We start from the raw sequence: 21,457 nt of genomic DNA on the forward strand, positions 1-21,457 counted from the left end.
CGTTTTCTAGAATTCTCCCCCTAAGGGTGTAAATAAGGGGTTGAAAATTTGTATCAAAAAAATCTTAAATAGCCACCGATTTTTATAAAATTTGAAATTTAGACTCTTAAAAATATTTCATTGAACACATGTTTCATGGGTTATTAGAATTCACCCCTAAATACGCAAGCGAAGCTGCGCGCGTACTCTAGTATTATATATTCGTGAAAAAAGCGACCGACAGCCTTTGTATTATGTAATAGAATAACTTGTTTTTTATAGAACTAAAGTAAAAGATGATAATAATAAACGCCGCTTGTAATATTTTTATTCTGAATAGCAAGCTGGAATTTCACAAGAACTTTTTTAATTATTTTTCTATCCACAGAACAAAAACATGACATTATTATGTTGTCCCTTGTAGTTTATTATATAAGAAAACTGGCCACATAAACAGATTTTACAAATCCACCTGCATTATATCTTCTTTACTTGCATATCAGTAAATATCTAAAAGATAAAGTTTGTCTACGGCTATCTTCCAGATAACATATCTATCGGCGTGTTTTTAAAGGATAAACATCTCGTTAATATCTTGTTTTAACTTAATCTAGGAGTAATAATATACAAAAATGTGGTAACGACCGTTCGTTTGTGGAACGAAAAAAAAATTACTTAACTAGGCTTTGGTTAAGCCATCCGTTTTTATAATCGACGTTAAAGGTGTGTAATGTAAAGAATTTTCAGTATATTTAATGTTAATTAAGTATTTATCGAGTAATTTATCATAATAATATGGCTGTGTTAGATGAACTTGTAGGTGTCACTTAGTAAATACATTGTATTTTAGTGTTAAAGATGGAGACGAAAAGAGTAGAAGCCAATAGAGTTGTCATAAGTAAAAATATTAATAGATGCCGTTGTGGCGCAGAGGAGAGTAAACGCGAGAATTGTAGGTTCGATTCCGAGTTGACTTTACAAACCAAACAGTTAAATTCCGCCACTTAACTCACAATCAAAACGTCTCGAAAATGAGGCAAAAAATTACCTTATATTTATTTCTTACTACAATGTGCTAACAGTAATTATATTTTACTATAATATAATAAGAAAAACATGTGAACTCTAAGTTTTAATTGCAAAAAAAATACAGTGGAATTAATAAACTCCTCCTTAGGGAAGTCGGTTAATTATAATGGTGTTTCTATTTCTCATATAAATATATTTACCTTAATGTCACAACCTTAGTTAGTAGTACATATTCAGTTTAATAAAAACTAATTATATAATTTGCCTCCTTAAAGTGTTAAGAAGGTAATGTCGGGATGACGTGACAAGAAATATTTTAAAGTAATGGGCCCTAATGGTGGAGTATAAATGTTAGGAGTTATAAATGAAGGCACTAGGGTGTGACTGTAACGCTACAGTTGTGCGTTCGATTCCCAATCGTGGGAATGAATTGTTATTTCTTAATATTTTTATTTCTTCGCTCTGGCGTTTAGTTCCGCCATTCAATGCGCAATGCCACGGATAATTCGGCAGAATGTAGGACTTAGAGTTAAGACACTCCGTTACCTAAAAACATACCAACCAAATTAAGAACCTCTTCCTTTTGAAGTTAATGAAATAGTAAAATAAGTCATTTTTATTACCCAATTTGAAACAAAATCTCATATATTAAATAATATTAATAATTAATGTGTAAATATAACATATTTTTTTTAACATATTCTATCCATAGTGAGAATAATAAACCTGCATACAAAAAGATTGACATATATCCTATCAATATAATGTATTAGCTATTAAGAAATGAATACTGCGTAATAGCATCCGTTTTTGTCCAAATTTGCATTGAATGCATCATACAAACAACTTGTCTACCGGCGGCCGGTACTATTCTGTATTTAAATCTGTTTTTACAACTTCCAATACTTCCAAACATAGTTTAAACGATTTAATCTTGCAAATTAATCGATCCTAATTGAGATTTTTTGTTTAACCTTAAGTGGACAGAGCCCTTATTTAATTTACTATCGTACACACGTTTATGTTTCATGAATTACATTCATAACTTTATAAAATGAATATGTAAATAAAATAAGGGATGGCAAATAATTACATTTGATACCTGGTTTCTATAATGGGACAGGGTGGTTGTGGGTTCGATCCCCACTCGATTCGATTTTTTTTTATGATTTTGATCCAATGGTACTCTGGCTTCATCGTCGTGATATATAAGATTATATAAGATACGGTTGGTACTGACTTTTTGTTATCTAATTTGATAACAAAAAGTATATGTGATATATAACGTTGAGTTCTAAAATCAAATAAAAATTCGAAAATTCATAAGAATTAACATGAACATAGCAAGACAGAATTTATTTTTTATTTTATTCTAATTATTATTATTATTATTTTCAATTTAAAAAAAATATAGAAAAGTTAACCCGCCCAAATAGCGACTTTACTGACATAATACGACAGGTTGTGGGTTCGATTCGAGGAATTGAAATATTACATATTTTCATTTCTTTGCTCTGGTGTCGCGGCAAAGCGCGGCGTTGAATTCCGCCACTGACCAAGTCATGCCAATAAACAAATAAGTAAAGGTTTGGGCCTCTAAAAGCGATATATGGCGCAACTATAAATGAATTAATCAGTTTCACGCTGCATCCCGTACACAGCGTGATAAGCAGAGGGAGCCTCGTGTTAAGACAACGTGTTGAGTGGCGGAACTCAACGACGAGCCAGCCTTGGTGCCAGAGCGAGGAAATAAAAATATTAATTAATATAATAATTCATGCCCTCGAATGGGGATCGAACCTTATGCCCATGGACCACGACGCCATCTAATGAACTTAAATCCACAAGAAATGAATAAATAAGTAAATGTTGGGCTGTTGGGAAGCGATATATAGCGCGACAATAAATTCGTAACGGCGAATAAAACTGGGAACGATAGAGATATCTCCCTACTGCGTCTTGCTACGTTGAATTGGCGCGTGCTATGAAGAATGACTAAAATGCGAAACTTGGCCTATTTTTTTACATTATTATATAATTTTTACAGTATTAAAAAATTTTTTTTTTAAACTTCAATTGTACACTATTAATACATAATCATAATTTGCAGTTTAACCTAAACGTATTTTCATATTAAAGAGAGAAAAGATAAAGATAAATTTGGAAAAAAAATACTGTTCACTTATATGGCTTTCAATTTTGTGAGGCACATTCGTTTCAAATTAATTTCAGGCATCTCTTCCATTTTGACTTACCAGACTAGAAAAACAAAAAATAATACAATAATAAAAATTTCCATTGCAGTCAGTCACTGAACGAAGTTACGGGCGACAATTAGTTTATAAATAGATCAAAATAAAATAAATAAATCAGCTTTACCTTGTACTCCGCACATAGAGTAGAGAGGCAGAGAGAATCTAGTGTTAAGATACTCCCTTCCCCACTATCTACCAAGTTCTCGAGATATTGCGTGTTGAGTGGCAGAACTCAACACCACGCTTTGCCTCGACACCAGAACGAAGAAAAGAAAATATAAATTGAAATAAATATTTTATGTCCTCCAGTAGTAATCTAGCCTCAGTGTCAATAAGTAACTAGGTATTTCAAATCACTAACAATTTGGTGAACTTCCAAGTCTTCGTACCACAAACGCTGATAGTGGCTCAGGCTACCCAGCCATTAGCCGCAGATAGCGACATCTACCGAGTAACTAATACCCCGTGTCACACCCGCATTAGGTTCCACTTAAGTAGATTAGATTCAAGACATTTTGTTAATTATATTGCTTGAATTTAGCTTGGTTTGTCTTTATTCTAATGGCTCTTTTGTTTTTGCCGACCATTTTCCTTTTGGGGATGTTTGTTGACGTTAATTTACAATTTTTAGTCTTAATTTTTGTTTCTATGATAAGTATAAATCATTATTTGTATAAATTTTACATACAAAGTGAAATAGGAACATCGTTCGGCTCTGTACATGACCACTTTCAATCAATTTTATTTCCGCTCGGTGGTTCCAGTAAACTATTTTTCTTTCTAAGTAAATTATTTTTGCTCTGATTATATTAGAGAATTATATATAGAATTATATATAGAATTATATATAGAATATTTATTTTTCCACTCCACGCTACTCGACACGTAATGCCTCTAGAATTCGGCGGAAAGAGAGGAACGGAAATGGAAAGGAAGTATTACTCCGCACAAAGCTAACACACACCGTTCTCATTATTACATTTCTGTATTAAGTAGTAGTAGTAGTATTAAGAAACCCTGTTGTATTAACCCTGGAATCGGAATCACTATCCAGGTACCCTCTGCCTACCGTGCTAGCGTTAGGCTAAAAAAGGAAGACAAATGTAAAATATCATAGCAGAAACTATTAAAATATTTCATGCACGCACATATATGTACAGAAATAAAGTAACTAGCAGCTAATAATTATTTTATTACCACATATAAACATCAGATAAAATGAATGCCAATCACAGAATGTAGTCCATCTTCTTCAAGCTTACTAAATAGTATATCAATAACTTAATATTGATTATCAATAAACTCGCCTTAAACGGTTCTAGTTCTAATTAGCGACCACTCGCCGGTGACCACCAACCACTGAACATAATGAGTAATAAAATGGTCTGTAATGGCACATTATGGTCTACTTCTAGATCTGCTGATACCCTATAGCCTGGTAGCCATGTCTGATATAATTCGAATTGCTTTTACAGAATGTAAATTAATAATAAAATAAATGTGGTAATTTTATTCATATGTTTTGTTGGAAATTGCTGTTTTCTAATATAAGTAGGTATAGTTGATACGAGTTCGATTGTTTGCGATGATTGTAATTGCAAATATTATTTGGGTAATTTTGTTAAGGATATCCTAATTTGGTGCATTACTGAATTACTTAATGTGAAAAAAGTGAAAAAAATAGAAATGTCCCCAAAAGATAAAATTAAACTTAATATAAATTTATACTTTAATTACCTTTAAAATTATTTTGTATGGCTACAGTGGAAAAGAGCACAAATCATTAACGTTTCACAGGCCATTGTTTTTAAATTTTAACCCTTACATTTTACATTTAAAACTAGTTTTCTTTTTTAATAATAACTTTTAAAATTCTTTAAGAATCTGAAAATCAATAAATTATATAGGACACACACTTGTAAGTAACATAAGTATTACTTTAAACCATAATTTCAAAATAAACTCAACATTTTATCCTCCAATTTAGCTAAATACACGGCCAGCACTCTAATTGCCAAACAGAAATCGTATCCCGGACCACCTCTTACCTATCTTATACCATAATATATCACATGCTGACCTGTACATTTAGTGAAACGTATTTGGCTCGGGCCTCGTTAGAGTTATGCCTCGCAGAAAGGCATTAATTGGCTACTTAGTTCACGTATTAATGGTTGAAGAACAAACACACCAACTTCGCTAAGCGCTTAAGGGCTCACGTCCCACACGAACTAGTACTAAAATTGATTTCAGTCAATTTAATTGAAACGGCTGTAGTATAGATTGTGAATCTTGCTTGTATCTGAGAAGAATTAGGAATAGTTCTCTCATTATTTTCTAAGTAATTAGAAATGGTCAATTATAAGCCATTTAACTCTTAAGTAATAAATGATAGCGCTGCTTTAATGTTTCTGATACTTTTGAATATCCCGCTTTATCCCGCATTTGCAGAGTAAACAGAAGGAACCTAGTTTTGATACACTTCGTTTCCCACTTTCCATAAAATTTTCAAGACATTGCAGCGTTGAATTCCGCTCGAGGAAATGAAATATTTAATATTTCCACTCCACACTAATTAACATGCAATGCCTCCAGAGTTCGGTGGGAAGAGGAGAACGGAAGTGTCCTATTTCAACATAGTGCTTAGCGTAATTAAGCGGACCTCAACGCCGTGCTTCGTCTACCGTATAGATAATCTTTTATAGAAGAATTATAAAATAATATGATTATTCCTCCGAGTGAGGATCGAACCCACAACCATCGCGCTTAAAGTCAGACGTTGTCCCACTAGGCCATAGTGACTTCAAGAGAAATACGAAAGAAATGTATAATTTAATTTACTAAGGCGCTTGAACATGTTAGAGAAAAGTGTAGGCATTACGTTTAATTTTTTTTCAGGTTCTTGCACACAGTAGAGTAGGCAGAGAGACCTAGTATTAAGACACTCCGCTCCACATTTTCCGTCGAAGTCTAGAGGCATTGCGTGTTAAGTGACGAAACTCAACGCCGTGCTTTTGCCTCGATACCAGAGCGAAGAAATGGAACTGGCCTCGAAAGCCACCCAACCTTAATATATATTTATTTAATATGCCAATATTTTAAATCAAATTAGTAAATAAACAATATATGAATAATTACATTCATATACAAACAATAAAAGCTGGTAATAAATAATAATACAAACAGTCCAAACTGTAAACTGGTTAATTGTGCCAGTTTAATTAGGAAGTTGTCGCTTGCGCCGCCCCCGCGACTGCCTTTTGTGTTAGTACTGAGTGCAAAACTGACATTGCTATATCAATTTTATTATTATTAGAAAATTATTTTTTTAAAAAATAATTTTTAATATTTAGTCACAGATACCATGGCCCAGAATTTTTAATGAGTTCATAACAAATGTTTTAGTAAGACAAGATATGAAAAAGATATCGCAAATAAACAGAAAGTAGATAAATCGAAGTACTGCAGAGAAGTATACAAAATGAGAAAAATGTTTAATTGACAATTATGTTTTGAAGTAATAACTTCTTATGAGAAAAAACCGCTTCGTTACGTAACGCGTAACGGGACCATTTTGTCTGGCTTCCCTTTCTCTCACACCTACGGCATCGGCAAGTAGTCCTCCTCTCTCACTCTAACCCTAGCACAGCGTTAGAAATTCATCAATTGACGTTTAAAAGATATATCTTAAAATTGACACAAAAACATATACAATATGCCGACCATACGCTAATTAAGCTAAATTTTCGAGCGATGTCGCCGCTTCATTTATGAAATGCGGTGTTAACACAGGAATTCTTGTACCGAGGCGCCCACACGCTACAATCTGCCCTGTATTTGTGCATAACAAACTATCCCGATATAGAGATTAGATTATAAATCTTACTTGACTCCCTGTCGCTATCGTATACACGCTTTACGTAAACTATCGACGTTTATTGTTACGTAATTTATTGGAGGTATTTTCTATTGGAAAACTATTATTCTGTTGTTTTTATATGGATTGATATGTTTAATCTGACGTCAGATTCTGGATTTGTCTATATTATATGAATGTGAAAGAATCAAACCTTTTTACATCTTTAGAATAGATAAAAAATTCCATATTAATTTTATTTATCTGTTAAATATAAAATTAAAGTGTCAATTTTCTTAAATAATAAATATTTTTTTTAAAAAAGAGGAGGTTCTCACGACCAAGTTAGGATCTGATGATGGAAAAGGAACCCTCTAATTTTATTGACACCTCAATGTCTTTCACCTTTCTTATAATAATCATGTATTTTTTTCTTGTAGTCGTCTTTCGATGACAGAACTGATAATAATGTTAGAAGACCCAATTCGGCAAAGATGAGGATTAAGGAACAGGAAATTCCCAAACACCTAAATTTCAAGATAATCCGTGTTGTGTGGCGAAACTCAACGCCGCGCCTTGTCTAGAAATCTAAATATTATAATCCCATTCACACCCTCATTAATAAGTTAACAAAACGCACGTGCGCTACCAGTATTTATGCAAATATATATAACAAACTGCAAAGATTTATCTCGACGACAACGGCGAATCTAACGACAGATCTTAATATTCATATACCGTAGCAATTTAATCTTCAATTCATACGACGTCTCTTGATTTATTGGTCTGTTCCAATACTTACTTTGAGGTTCCAGGCACGGGCCTGAGTCACGACCGCGGTAGGAAGTCGAAATTGATGTCAGATTAATTGTATCGCTTAATTGAACTATTCGTCGAAATGATTTAGATAGTACATTTAATGTTGGGTTATTGGAAATTCTATTTTGTTGGTAATTTTATATTTAAATCGAGAAACTAGCGACCTAATGTCGCTTTGTTTAGTTTCTATTATTGTTATATTATTATACAAAATCTTTATATATATAAATGGTAGCCTATGGGTTATTGCAAGAAGTCAAAACAAAAACCTTAAATATTTTTTAAACAACTTCATGCTATCACACATAGCAATCGCTCTCCGTTCTCCGCTTTCGGCCCTAATAAAGACAAAAGGAGAGTGGCTTAAAGTTCTCTCTGAATATTCATCAAAATACAGACGAATTATTATTATATTATTGTTATTCACTTTCAAATAAGGATTCAAGTACCAGTTTTTATAGTAGTAGCTACGCTTCACTGACATGCCGTCTACATGTCTGTGAACTTAGCAGAGCATTGCCCAGCAGATCAAAAAAAAAAATGGAGTTCTCTTCGCATGCACCTGAGTTCTATAGTTCCTGATAGGTTTTATAAATAGTTCTGTCGTTTTTACCCCTGAAAAAGTTATGTAAAAAAATTATCTGCTAACTTCCCTTGGCAGATCATTTTTTTGCAAATAAAAATCGGGGCGAGATCTGCACTCATAGGGATGAATAAAATAGTTCCTGATAATTTTTAACAATAGTTCTGTTAATTTCACGAAGAAAAAAATTTTTAAAAAGAAAAAAAGAACGTTCGTTTCGAAAATAGTTCAAAAGGTAAAGTAATTTTTAAAATTAATTAAATGATATTCAGACGCGAGAACTCTTCATTTTTAAATAGATCATAAGTAGTTCTACGATATTTAGCCTGAAAGAAAACCAGAACTCTGTAAAAACTGCCAGCAGAGCATAGTTGATTGTATGAAATATTGAAAAATGTCCATTTCAACTCTTCATATGTAAAAGTACTAAATAATTTTTTTCTGAATGTGCTCAAACACGGGAACTCTTAAGTTTCTATTAGGATATGAGTTATTCTATTATACAAAGCCAATTACAAAACTAGAACTCCTGTAAAAATGCCAGCAGAGCATAGTTGAAAATTAGATTTGTTGAAAAATATCAAATTAATTTGTTGAGATGCAAAAATATTTTTTAAAAATATGAATATCTTGCTCAGAAGCGAGAACTCTTGATTTTTCAACAGAATACAGGTAGTTCTACGATATTTAGCCTGAAAGAAAACCAGAACTCTGAAAAAACTGCCAGCAGAGCATAGTTGATTGTATGAAATACTGAAAAATGTCCATTTCAACTCTTCATATGTAAAGGTACTAAATAATTTATTTCTGAATGTGCTCAAACACGGGAACTCTTGGATTTTGAATAGAATATGAGTTGTTCTATTATAAAAAGTCAATTACAAAACTAGAACTCCTGTAAAAATGCCAGCAGAGCATAGTTGAGAATTCGATTTGTTGAAAAATATCAAATTAATTTGTAGCGAAGAAAAATATTTTTTAAAAATATTAATATCTTGCTCAGAACCAAGAACTCTTCAATTTTCAATAGTACATAAGTCTTTCTACGATATTTAGTCTGAAAGAAAACCAGAACTCTGAAAAAACTGCCAGCAGAGCATAGTTGATTGTATGAAATATTGAAAAATGTCCATTTCAACTCTTCATATGTAAAGGTACTAAATAATTTATTTCTGAATGTGCTCAAACACGGGAACTCTTGGATTTTGAATAGAATATGAGTTGTTCTATTTTAAAAAGTCAATTACAAAACTAGAACTCCTGTAAAAATGCCAGCAGAGCATAGTTGAAAATTAGAATTGTTGAAAAATATCAAATTAATTTGTTGAGATGCAAAAATATTTTTTAAAAATATGAATATCTTGCTCAGAAGCGAGAACTCTTGATTTTTCAACAGAATACAGGTAGTTCTACGATATTTAGCCTGAAAGAAAACCAGATTTCTGAAAAAACTGCCAGCAGAGCATAATTGATTGTATGAAATATTGAAAAATGTACATTTCAACTCTTCATATGTAAAAGTACTAAATAATTTTCTATTTTAATGTGCTCAGACTCAAGAACTCTTTGATTTATAATAGTATATGATTAGTTCTATTTCAAAAAGCCAATAATTAAACAAGAACTCATGTAAAAATGCCAGCAAAGCATACCTGAATATTCAATTTGTCGAAAAATTTCAAATTTCTTATTTGAAACGAAGAAATATTTTTAAAAAATATGAATATCGTGCTCAGAAGCGAGATCTCTTCATTTTTCAATAGAAGACAAGTAGTTTTATGATATTTAGCTTGAAAGAAAACCAGAACTTTGAAGAAAGTGCCAGCAGACTATAGTTGAATGGATGAAATGTAGAAAAATTACAATTTTAACTCTACATATGTAAGTGTATTAAATATTTTTTTTTTTAAAGTGTTCAGACACGGGAACTCTTGGATTTCTAACAGAATATAGGTAGTTCTATTATAAAAAGCCAATTATAAAACCAAAATGCCAGCAGAGCATACCTGAATATTCAATTTGTCGAAAAATATCAAATTTAATATCAAAATATCTTATCTGAAACGAAGAAATATTTTTTAAAAATATTAAAATCATGCTCAGAAGCGAGAAGTCTTCATTTTTCAATAGAATACAAATAGTTCTATGATATTTAGCCTGAAACAAATACAGAACTCTGAAAAAATATTTAGTACTTTTACATATGAAGAGTTAAATTTGTCATTTTTCTACATTTCATATGTTTAACTATGCTCTGCTGGCAGTTTTTGTAGAGTTCTGAATTTCTTTCAGGCTAAATATCATAGAACTACTTGTATTCTATTGAACAATAAAGAGTTCTCACTTCTGTGCACGAAATTCATATTTTTAAAAAAAATTTTTCTTCGCTACAAATTAATTTGATATTTTTCAACAAATCGAATTTTCAACAATGCTCTGCTGGCATTTTTACAGGAGTTCTAGTTTTATAATTGGCTTTTAATAAAAGAACTACTCATATTCTAGTAGAAATTAAAGAGTTCCCGAGTCTGAGCACATTAAAATAGAAAATTATTTAGTACTTTTACATATGAAGAGTTGAAATGGACATTTTTCAATATTTCATACAATCAACTATGCTCTGCTGGCAGTTTTTTCAGAGTTCTGGTTTTAGAATTGGCTTTTTATAATAGAACTACTCATATTCTAGTAGAAATCAAAGAGTTCCCGAGTCTGAGCACATTAAGATAGAAAATTATTTAGTACTTCTACATATGAAGAAATGAAATGGACATTTTTCAATATTTCATACAATCAACTATGCTCTGCTGACAGTTTTTTCAGAGTCCTGGTTTTTTTTCAGGCTAAATGTCGTAGAAAGATTTATATTTTATTGAAAAATGAAGAGTTCTCGGTTCTGAGCAAGATATTAATATTTTTAAAAAATATTTTTCTTCGCTACAAATTAATTTGATATTTTTCGGCAAATTAAATATTCAGGTATGCTCTGCTGGCATTTTTACAGGAGTTCTAGTTTTATAATTAGCTTTTTATAATAGAACTACTCATATTCTAATAGAAACTTAAGAGTTCCCGTGTCTGAACACTTTCAAAAAAAATTATTTAGTACTTTTACATATGAAGAGTTGAAATGGACATTTTTCAGTATTTCATACAATCAACTATGCTCTGCTGGCAGTTTTTTCAGAGTTCTGGTTTTCTTTCAGGCTAAATATCGTAGAACTACCTGTATTCTGTTGAAAAATCAAGAGTTCTCGCTTCTGAGCAAGATATTCATATTTTTAAAAAATATTTTTGCATCTCAACAAATTAATTTGATATTTTTCAACAATTCTAATTTTCAACTATGCTCTGCTGGCATTTTTACAGGAGTTCTAGTTTTGTAATTGACTTTTTATAATAGAACAACTCATATTCTATTCAAAATCCAAGAGTTCCCGTGTTTGAGCACATTCAGAAATAAATTATTTAGTACCTTTACATATGAAGAGTTGAAATGGACATTTTTCAATATTTCATACAATCAACTATGCTCTGCTGGCAGTTTTTTCAGAGTTCTGGTTTTTTTTCAGGCTAAATATCGTAGAACTATCTATATTCTGTTGAAAAATGAAGAGTTTTTGCTTCTGAGCCAGATATTCATATTTTTAAAAAATATTTTTGCATCTCAACAAATTAATTTGATATTTTTCAACAAATCTAATTTTCAACTATGCTCTGCTGGCATTTTTACAGGAGTTCTAGTTTTGTAATTGGCTTTGTATAATAGAATAACTCATATTCTAATAGAAACTTAAGAGTTCCCGTGTCTGAACACTTTCAAAAAAAATTATTTAGTAATTTTACATATGAAGAGTTGAAATGGACATTTTTCAGTATTTCATACAATCAACTATGCTCTGCTGGCAGTTTTTTCAGAGTTCTGGTTTTCTTTCAGGCTAAATATCGTAGAACTACCTGTATTCTGTTGAAAAATCAAGAGTTCTCGCTTCTGAGCAAGATATTCATATTTTTAAAAAATATTTTTGCATCTCAACAAATTAATTTGATATTTTTCAACAAATCTAATTTTCAACTATGCTCTGCTGGCATTTTTACAGGAGTTCTAGTTTTGTAATTTAATTTTTATAATAGAACAACTCATATTCTATTCAAAATCCAAGAGTTCCCGTGTTTGAGCACATTCAGAAATAAATTATTTAGTACCTTTACATATGAAGAGTTGAAATGGACATTTTTCAATCTATACTTAATATAATAAAGCGGAAGAGTTTGTTTGTTTGTTTGTTTGTTTGTTTGTTTGTTTGAACGCTAAGATCTCTCGATCTACTGGATCGATTTACTTTGTTTTTGTTTTGTATGAAAGCTGCATTCTTCAGAAGTGCTATAGGCTATATAACATTACATTACACATATGTACTAATAAATTTAAATACTTTCTAATTTGACATGCAATTTTTTCTGCCATGTTAATAACAACCGTCGTTGCTAAGCACCGGTTTGCAAAGTTTCTTTGTTGTTTTAAGAAAACGTCACCCAAAATGAACTTATATTTTGATATTCATCCAATAATTTCATAAATATATTTAATAAATATTCTTATAGTTCAAGCAGGCGTAGCCGCGTCCGGGTCCACTAGTATTTCATACAATCAACTATGCTCTGCTGGCAGTTTTTTCAGAGTTCTGGTTTTCTTTCAGGCTAAATATCGTAGAACTACTTATGATCTATTTAAAAATGAAGAGTTCTCGCGTCTGAGTATCATTTTATTAATTTTAAAAATTACTTTACCTTTTGAACTATTTTCGAAACGAACGTTCTTTTTTTCTTTTTAAAAATTTTTTTCTTCGTGAAATTAACAGAACTATTGTTAAAAATTATCAGGAACTATTTTATTCATCCCTATGAGTGCAGATCTCGCCCCGATTTTTATTTGCAAAAAAATGATCTGCCAAGGGAAGTTAGCAGATCATTTTTTTACATAACTTTTTCAGGGGTAAAAACGACAGAACTATTTATAAAACCTATCAGGAACTATAGAACTCAGGTGCATGCGAAGAGAACTCCATTTTTTTTTGATCTGCTGGACAATGCTCTGCTAAGTTCACAGACATGCCGTCTACGACGTATAATTTATATAATGGCCTGTTATACTGACAATCGTTTTGTTTACATTAATTATAAAATTTTCCTATTTAAAGTTCACTTCATTCAGTCTAAGATCTCAATATCTATATCTATACTAATATAATAAAGCGGAAGAGTTTGTTTGTTTGTTTGTTTGTTAGTTTGTTTGAACGCTAAGATCTCTGGATCTACTGGTCCGATTTACTATGTTTTTGTTTTGTATGAAAGCTGCATTCTTCAGAAGTGCTATAGGCTATATAATATTACATTACACATATGTACTAATAAATTAAAATACTTTCTAATTTGACATGCAATTTATTCTGCCATGTTAATAACAACCGTCGTTGCTAAGCACCGGTTTGCAAAGTTTCTTTGTAGTTTTAAGAAAACGTCACCGAAAATGAACTTATATGATATTCATCCTTATAAAAATAAATATATTATATAATATTTAATAAATATTCTTATAGTTCAAGCAGGCGTAGCCGCGTCCGGGTCCACTAGTAATATATATAATTACTTAGAATATAATTGTAAGGTTAAATAAGAAATGAAGAATAAAAGGGTAAAATTGATTGTATGGAAAAATAATAATAATAATAATATATGTGTATAAATATGTGTTTGTACAGCGAGAAAATGAAAATAGCTCACGCTCTGGAATGGGAATCAAACCCTAAGCCACCGTGACGATATATAGACCGAGAGGGAATTTTTTTTTAGCCAAAGAATGCTCTTTAGCATTAAGCCGGTCTTCTATACGTTTTTTTTTGGAATGATGTGCAATAAAGTGTACATAAATAAATCAAAAGAAGGGTAGGTTGTGTATAATAATTCTTTTACCACAAAACTAATCTAACAAAAAAAATATTGAAATATATCTACAGACAATACAGATAAAACTACAGGTACATTGGCTTTTTTAATTTATAACTTCAATGCATAACAAATATTTAATTTTAACATTGCCTTTATCTTTAGGGGAAGAAGAAAATCAGAAAATACTTTTTCCCTTTTATCACTTTGATTTATAAATTAGAAATACCTACAACATTCAATAAACACTAAATATTTAACTGTGATATATAGTGTAGTGTCAGGAACATTGCTATCAACGGGGCTTGTCGCCCGCAGATCGATCCTGACCCCGCTGACCCGGCGCCGGCGCAGGTGCTCAGGAAGTGCAACACGAAATTTACTTATGCTTATATATAAAATATATTTTAGTAAATACTGTTGAATATTTATTAGGCTCACAAAGTGGGTGGTGGTGGAGGTAGGGGGAGACGTCGGTTGAACTTCGACAACAAATATTAAAGGTACTGGAGGAAGGTCACGTAAAAAGCATGAGGATCTCCCGGGCCTTGATTGAAGAGGTTGACGACAGTGAACGAGGCGAAAGAGGGTGCAGAGACCGTAGCGCTTGGTGCTCCTTTCTCTCTAGCTACCCAGTTTAAAGCTAAGTTAAGTTATTTATTACGGTGTCAAAAATTTACTTTAAAAATGGAATGTATAATAAGATTATATTTACAAATCTTACTAATCCTAATAATATCTTTCTTCCTATTAATTCTGTTAATAACTAATATTATAAATTTGTGGGGATGGATGTTTGTTCGACTTTAAAGCGGAAATTACTGAACGAACTAAGATGAAACTTTGCATTAATATAGCCTGTACATCAAAATTAAACATAGGCTACAATTGTAAACGTAAACAAGTTTTATAATTTAGCTATAATATAACAGTAATTTTAAGCGGGCGAAGCCGCGTTTGATTCTAGTATATTAATACCACGATGTTCCGTTACTCCTGTTATATTAAATCTGATATTCCGTTACAATGAGAGCACTTGTAAATAATGCATCGGCCATGATGATAGCCGCGGGACGGTAGCGATGTGCAGGAAGGATTCATAGTGCTATTGTGTGAATATGAACTCTTATTTTATAAACATTTTAGGTATATGTGTTTTGAAATAATCTATAGTAGATATAGGGGTTTATAGCAGACATAACGAAAAGTTTCTTTGGTTGAACGCGCTTCCCAAGATTTCTTTCTTGATTTCTTTCCCAAGACCTCTCGAGCTCTGCTGTGTGGGATGACCCATGAAGCCGAAAACGAAAAAGAAATAGCACGTCAAGGAATTTAGTCCGCGTACCGTTAAAACATATAGATTAGATATACATATATACCTTTTACAATTACGACTATAGAATAACATTCATCACATTACATTACTCGCGGCAAGTTCACAAACAGTACAGTTTTTGTGGATAAAGCCTTTCTCAGTACAATATATGCAAAAATTTACCGTCTCTCGCATATTTACTACTTATTTAACATTCAATTGAAAACCGTTACACTCGTTTGTCCCTTCGGTGTACTTTGATGCAGCTAATAAAATGAATAATAAAATATTTTTTAGTTATTTGCATTACTTCATTAAAGCCATCTAATTAAAAATATGTATGATGCGAACAAACAAACAGACAAAAAGTAATGAATTTAATAGTAACGGCTGCTTTCCGTGACAAAAATTAATGCATTATTTGTATACAAACGTCACTAACCCCTTATTAATAAATGTTAGTACCGTTTACAGCTTATTAGAGTAAAATACAAGTCTATATGGCCATAGACTTGTGGTGGTAATAAATTTTTTTTACAAACATAATTGTACCGGCGAATACCGATGTATAGATTAGATAATGAACGGTTATTCATCAAAGTGCTTATAAACGATAATAATTTAACTTAATATGGTCATGACAAAATACTTCTTTGTAGTTCTCTCAAACTGTAATTAAAAGTTATTGTTTCTTAATAAATTGTTTCTGATATTTATAGCCTTTAAGTTCGTCTAAAAGTGATATTTTACTTTTATTCGTATCGGAGTATTTATTGAATAATATTTCTTACTACAGTTATTTTTAGTACTTATTATTAAATCGTTAAACCTCTCATAGTAATAAATATTATCATATAGGTCGTAGTAATATAGATATATGAACATTCAAAGTTTTACTTGCGGCCCCACCCGCGTGGAACAAGAATTGTATATATCATTTTTAAGTTCGAAATAAAACTCTGATCGCACTGTAAGTTACATAGAAACAATTAAAATGATGTCTATAACTTTTCTCAATAAATGGACCATTTAACATATAAATAATTTTCCAATTTGGACTAGTAGTTCAATAAAATGCTGATCGTTCAAGTAAAAATGCATTTTTTTCTATATTTTTTAGGGTTTTAGGAAGACTATTCATTTTGAGATCGAGTACACGCTTAAAGCTAAAATTTATATCAAATATTTAGATCTACAGTCACTTTAAAAACAGAAAAACTTCTAAGTGAACGCAATCAAAAGATACAAGCATTTATGCATTAATTTTCCTGCAATTTTTATGTAATTTGCCACATAATACAAAACCTGTAGGATATATTTTTTTTTAGTTTACTCAGATCGTACACGGTACGTTTGCTTCCAGCAAACACTTAAATGCTGAATAAATAGCTTCATCGCAGAACTACGTAAAACCTTGCACTATTCATGACAATATGAAAACATCGCTCGGGGGTCCCATACAATAGCTATCTAGTACTGAATCACTATGACATGATTTCTATTATTCATATGCATCGAATTTGCCTCCGGGTGCCTACGATTCATGTTTGTCGCATTACGTCCTATGAGCTTAGTGTATTGTATTGCAAATATCGAGATATTTATCGGTATAGATAGATATTTGGTCTAAGAGAGAATTCAAACCTCCACTTTCTATGGTTTATTGTTTATTTTATACCCGAGCAGGTATTCGTTCCTATAAAATATTTATAAGAAAAATATTTACCTGCTACCTGCGGAGAAACGTATCGGCAGGGTAGGCACCCTAGAGTCCTCGAGGGAACCTGGGAACCTAGAGTTAAAACACTCCAATAATCATTATTACCATTAAGATATTTCCGTTGCCTTTTTTCTTTCCGCCCAATTCTCAAAATATTGCGTGTTAAGTGGAGAAACTCTACGGTTTGCCTCGACACCAGAGCGAAGAAATGTAAATATAAATTTAAATTAATATTTCTTGCCCTCAACAGGGGATCGAACCCAAAACCAGTCGATTTTACAGTCACACTTTATGCCTCATACTTAAAAATAACAAATGTTTAATTTATATAGATATTTTCATTCAGACATTTTATTATACATATAACTGTCGCATGTTTGCCACACGTGCCAATAAAGGGAAACATGTAAATTAAATAGACATTACGGTCGTAAAGTAACCCAAATAAATAGAAATTTATTTATAACATTACGTAAATGACCTGTACTCGTAAATTATTTAGAATAAATCTCATTTAACGATTTATTTCTATTGTTTTAATCACAATTTATCAGTAAAACACTGATATATGAATTATTTCTCGGGACCAAGGGCGATAAAGCTGAAAATCGATTCAGCTCTCATAAATCCTCACTGTCCAGAATCGATTTTATTATCGAGTTTCTAGATATCGACGTACTATCGCAACTCAATAGATTAGTGTATCCAGCCATCTTCCTATTTTCATGCTTTTACTTTTAATCAGAGCAAAGATTACAAATAATTGATAAACAGCGAATCTGATGCGATAACAGAATGTCTGATCTCCTTTCTATTCGGAAAATATGGCGAGAAACAACATTAAAATCGAATCGAATATACAGTCTTCATTTAATTTAATATTTTGAAATTAATTTATTATTTTTTTTTTTTTTTTCTCGAGAGAGATTGAATTAATTTCTTTTTTTCGAATTTTGAGGCATTATGTGTTATGTGGCGGAATTGAATACAGCGCTGCGCTTTGCCTCGGTATCAGAGCGAGGAAGTGAAAATATTAAATATTTCATTGCCCCGAGTGGAAATCGAACCCATAACCATCTCGTTTATAATTATATACTTATGCCCGTGCGCCAAGACGGTCTCAATGTTTTCAATACATATGTCAAACATTATTAAGAATAATATATTATTAATTATAATATATTATTAATTATAATATATTATTTAGCAATTACACAAATAAGACCCCTCTTATGGATGTTTTTAAGTATAAACTTACGAACAACGAAAATACATGATTCTACTCGTAAATATTTCTTCCTGTCAAACATAATTATTTTAGTATAATTTTAGAACAAATAACTGTAAAATATTTCAATTAAATCATTTTTATCTAGCGTGATAGAAATATTAAATGCCCATAATAATTAAATATATAAATAAATGGTGTTCATTTCCTTCAATCTTACTATGTGAACAAAAGGTGAATCCAAAAAGCAATTATCTTATTATAAATAAAAAATATAACATTTACCACTAACTTCATAATAACAATCCTTATATAAAATAACCCGCCAATTAAAAGCTACCGCAAAAACTGCAAGTTACCGTTACCGTTAGTTAGTAACCTATCCGTGACTAGTTTGAAAAATTACAAAGGAATTTTATCAAAATTACATTTAATTATTTATTTATTTATGTACATACTTTCATCTTTATAACCTTTCTCTTTTTTTTTTATATAATTACTCTTTTGACGTGTTTGAAACAAACATTTTTAGTCAAAACTATATTTTTTAGGATTCCGTACTTTTTAAGGAATAAAGTAACCCTTACAAGATCACTCTGTTGTCCGTCTGTGTGTCTGTCTATCTATCTGTCCTTTTATGTCAGGAACGTTTGGTTATATCGAGTTGAAATTCAAACCATATATTCAGATCTACGGCTCCATGATTTCCTGATAAAACAAATATTTCTATATTTACTTAGAAATAATATATGGCCGTTAATTATATTTATATTTATATTAAAGCCTCTAGTTCAAGTGAAGTATCAGATGAAAAGGCTCTAGCTAAGCTAAGTTTGAATTTCCGAAAAAGCTAGAGACCTCCAATTTATGTACGGGACCCTCGGTGGACGAGCCCGACTCGCGCTTGTCCGGTTTATCAATATTTACAAAGTATTATTTAATCTTCCTTCTTTAGCTTTCCTTTCTTTTTTACCTTCACCATGTATCCCGCACATAGCAAGGTAGGCAGAAAGAACCTGAATTCTATGACGCTTCCGTTCCCCACTTCCCGCCGAATTATTCCCCCATTCCCCCAATAAAGCGGAACTAAACACCGCGCTTTGCCTCGTTACCAGAGCGAGGAAATGAAAATATTAAATATATGTAATATATTTCCTCGAATGGAAATCGAACCCACAACCTTCGCGTTTATAGTCACACGCTTGTACCCCTTGTACTCACGTCAGGCATATTTGAAAATTCTTTTTAAAAAACGTATATAAATTTTAACGTAATTTATAACATTTATCTTATCAATTACTTACACTAAAGACCACATTAAAGTGTAAAACAAAAAACAATATTTATTATTTTTTTTGTTTTTTCCAGATATCACGAGAACTAAACGCTGGATGACCTATAGCTGGGTAACATTTTAAAAAGAAAGTCCATAAAATATTATATTTACTGTGGAATTCAATTAATGCTATCAGATAACGTGGAAAAATGAACTTTGCTAGAGTGCACGCTATAACAGTTGTTCCACAAAATGAATGGCAAATTTTAAGGCGTAATAAAGAATTTTAGTTTTTTCTAAAGTATTTTTTAAATATTTGAAGTTTTGTATTTTAAACTTAAAATATCTGTGATTTATAAATCACAAAAAAATATTGTACTTTCAGTATAATTTAAATATTTGTTTTTCTTAACTTCTTTTATTTATAGAATTGTCTTTTATAAAAAGGATATTTTATTACGTAGCCCGTAGCTTTTACATATATACATTACATTATATATCTATATTAATACTTGAAGCAAAAATTTGGTACCTCGATAAAATTGAGGGTGGGGAACGTAGTGTCTTAACACTCGGTTCCCTCTGCCTACCCTGCTGGGTGCGGGATACAGCGTGAAGCTGATTTATTTATTTGATTTATTTGATAAAATTGGGCACAGAGAAGTAGAAATGATCCATAAAAAACACATTACAAATACACCGGAGCGAAGAAATTAAAATATAAATATTAATTATAAAAATAAAAAATTAATATAAAAATAAATATAAAAATAAATTTATTTTTCTGATATTTTATTTTTTTTTGATTGCACAGTGTTCTTATTCCGCTGTTTGGCACTCATCCACTTCCATAGGTTGGCTTGAAGAGATTTCTTTCAGAAATAAGCCCGACATTGTAAACATAACTTTTCAACTGTTTTTTGTACCATTTTTTGTATCTTATATGTGCAATAAATAATATATATATATATATATATATATATATATATATTATTTATTGCACATATATAAGATTAAATATATATATATATATATATATATATATATATATATATATATATATATATATATATATATATTTAATCTCCTCGAGTGGGGATCGAACCCACAACCAGTCGTTTTTACAGTTACACTTTGTGCTTCTGCGCCACGACTGACCTCAAATATAATTGACTTCATTATCCTTGTATTATATCTGTAAATATTGATATATGTAGATATAGATATTATTTATAAGAAAATAATTGTTCCTACCGCAACAGATGCGACGGCAGTCGATCGTTAATTGGGTAAGAACTATATCAAAGTCACATCTATCAAAGAGGCCCCCATTATAGTAATAAATTGATTATATCAATATAATCTTTCTGGATATCTTATAAGTATGAAATGAAGTCTAGTTTTTACCTCTTATCCTTCCTTTTATCTTTTTAAGCAAATAATTTATAATA

At 31.1% G+C, this 21,457-nt stretch overlaps 1 long non-coding RNA gene across 1 annotated transcript in view; it reads left to right on the plus strand.

The window, feature by feature from the left end:
* LOC146531235 (uncharacterized) overlaps window positions 1–20,785 on the plus strand; it is a 157,617-nt gene extending 136,832 nt beyond the window's left edge. The window contains exon 5 of the long non-coding RNA XR_014878776.1: window positions 20,099–20,785. This is a non-coding gene — a long non-coding RNA (uncharacterized LOC146531235). The remainder of the gene's footprint in view (window positions 1–20,098) is intronic.
* Window positions 20,786–21,457: the final 672 nt, after the last annotated feature.

This window comes from Heliconius melpomene, chromosome 15 (genome assembly GCF_056956725.1).
Source record: "Heliconius melpomene rosina isolate 202511_hmr_F chromosome 15, ASM5695672v1, whole genome shotgun sequence".
Taxonomy (NCBI): domain Eukaryota; kingdom Metazoa; phylum Arthropoda; class Insecta; order Lepidoptera; family Nymphalidae; genus Heliconius; species Heliconius melpomene.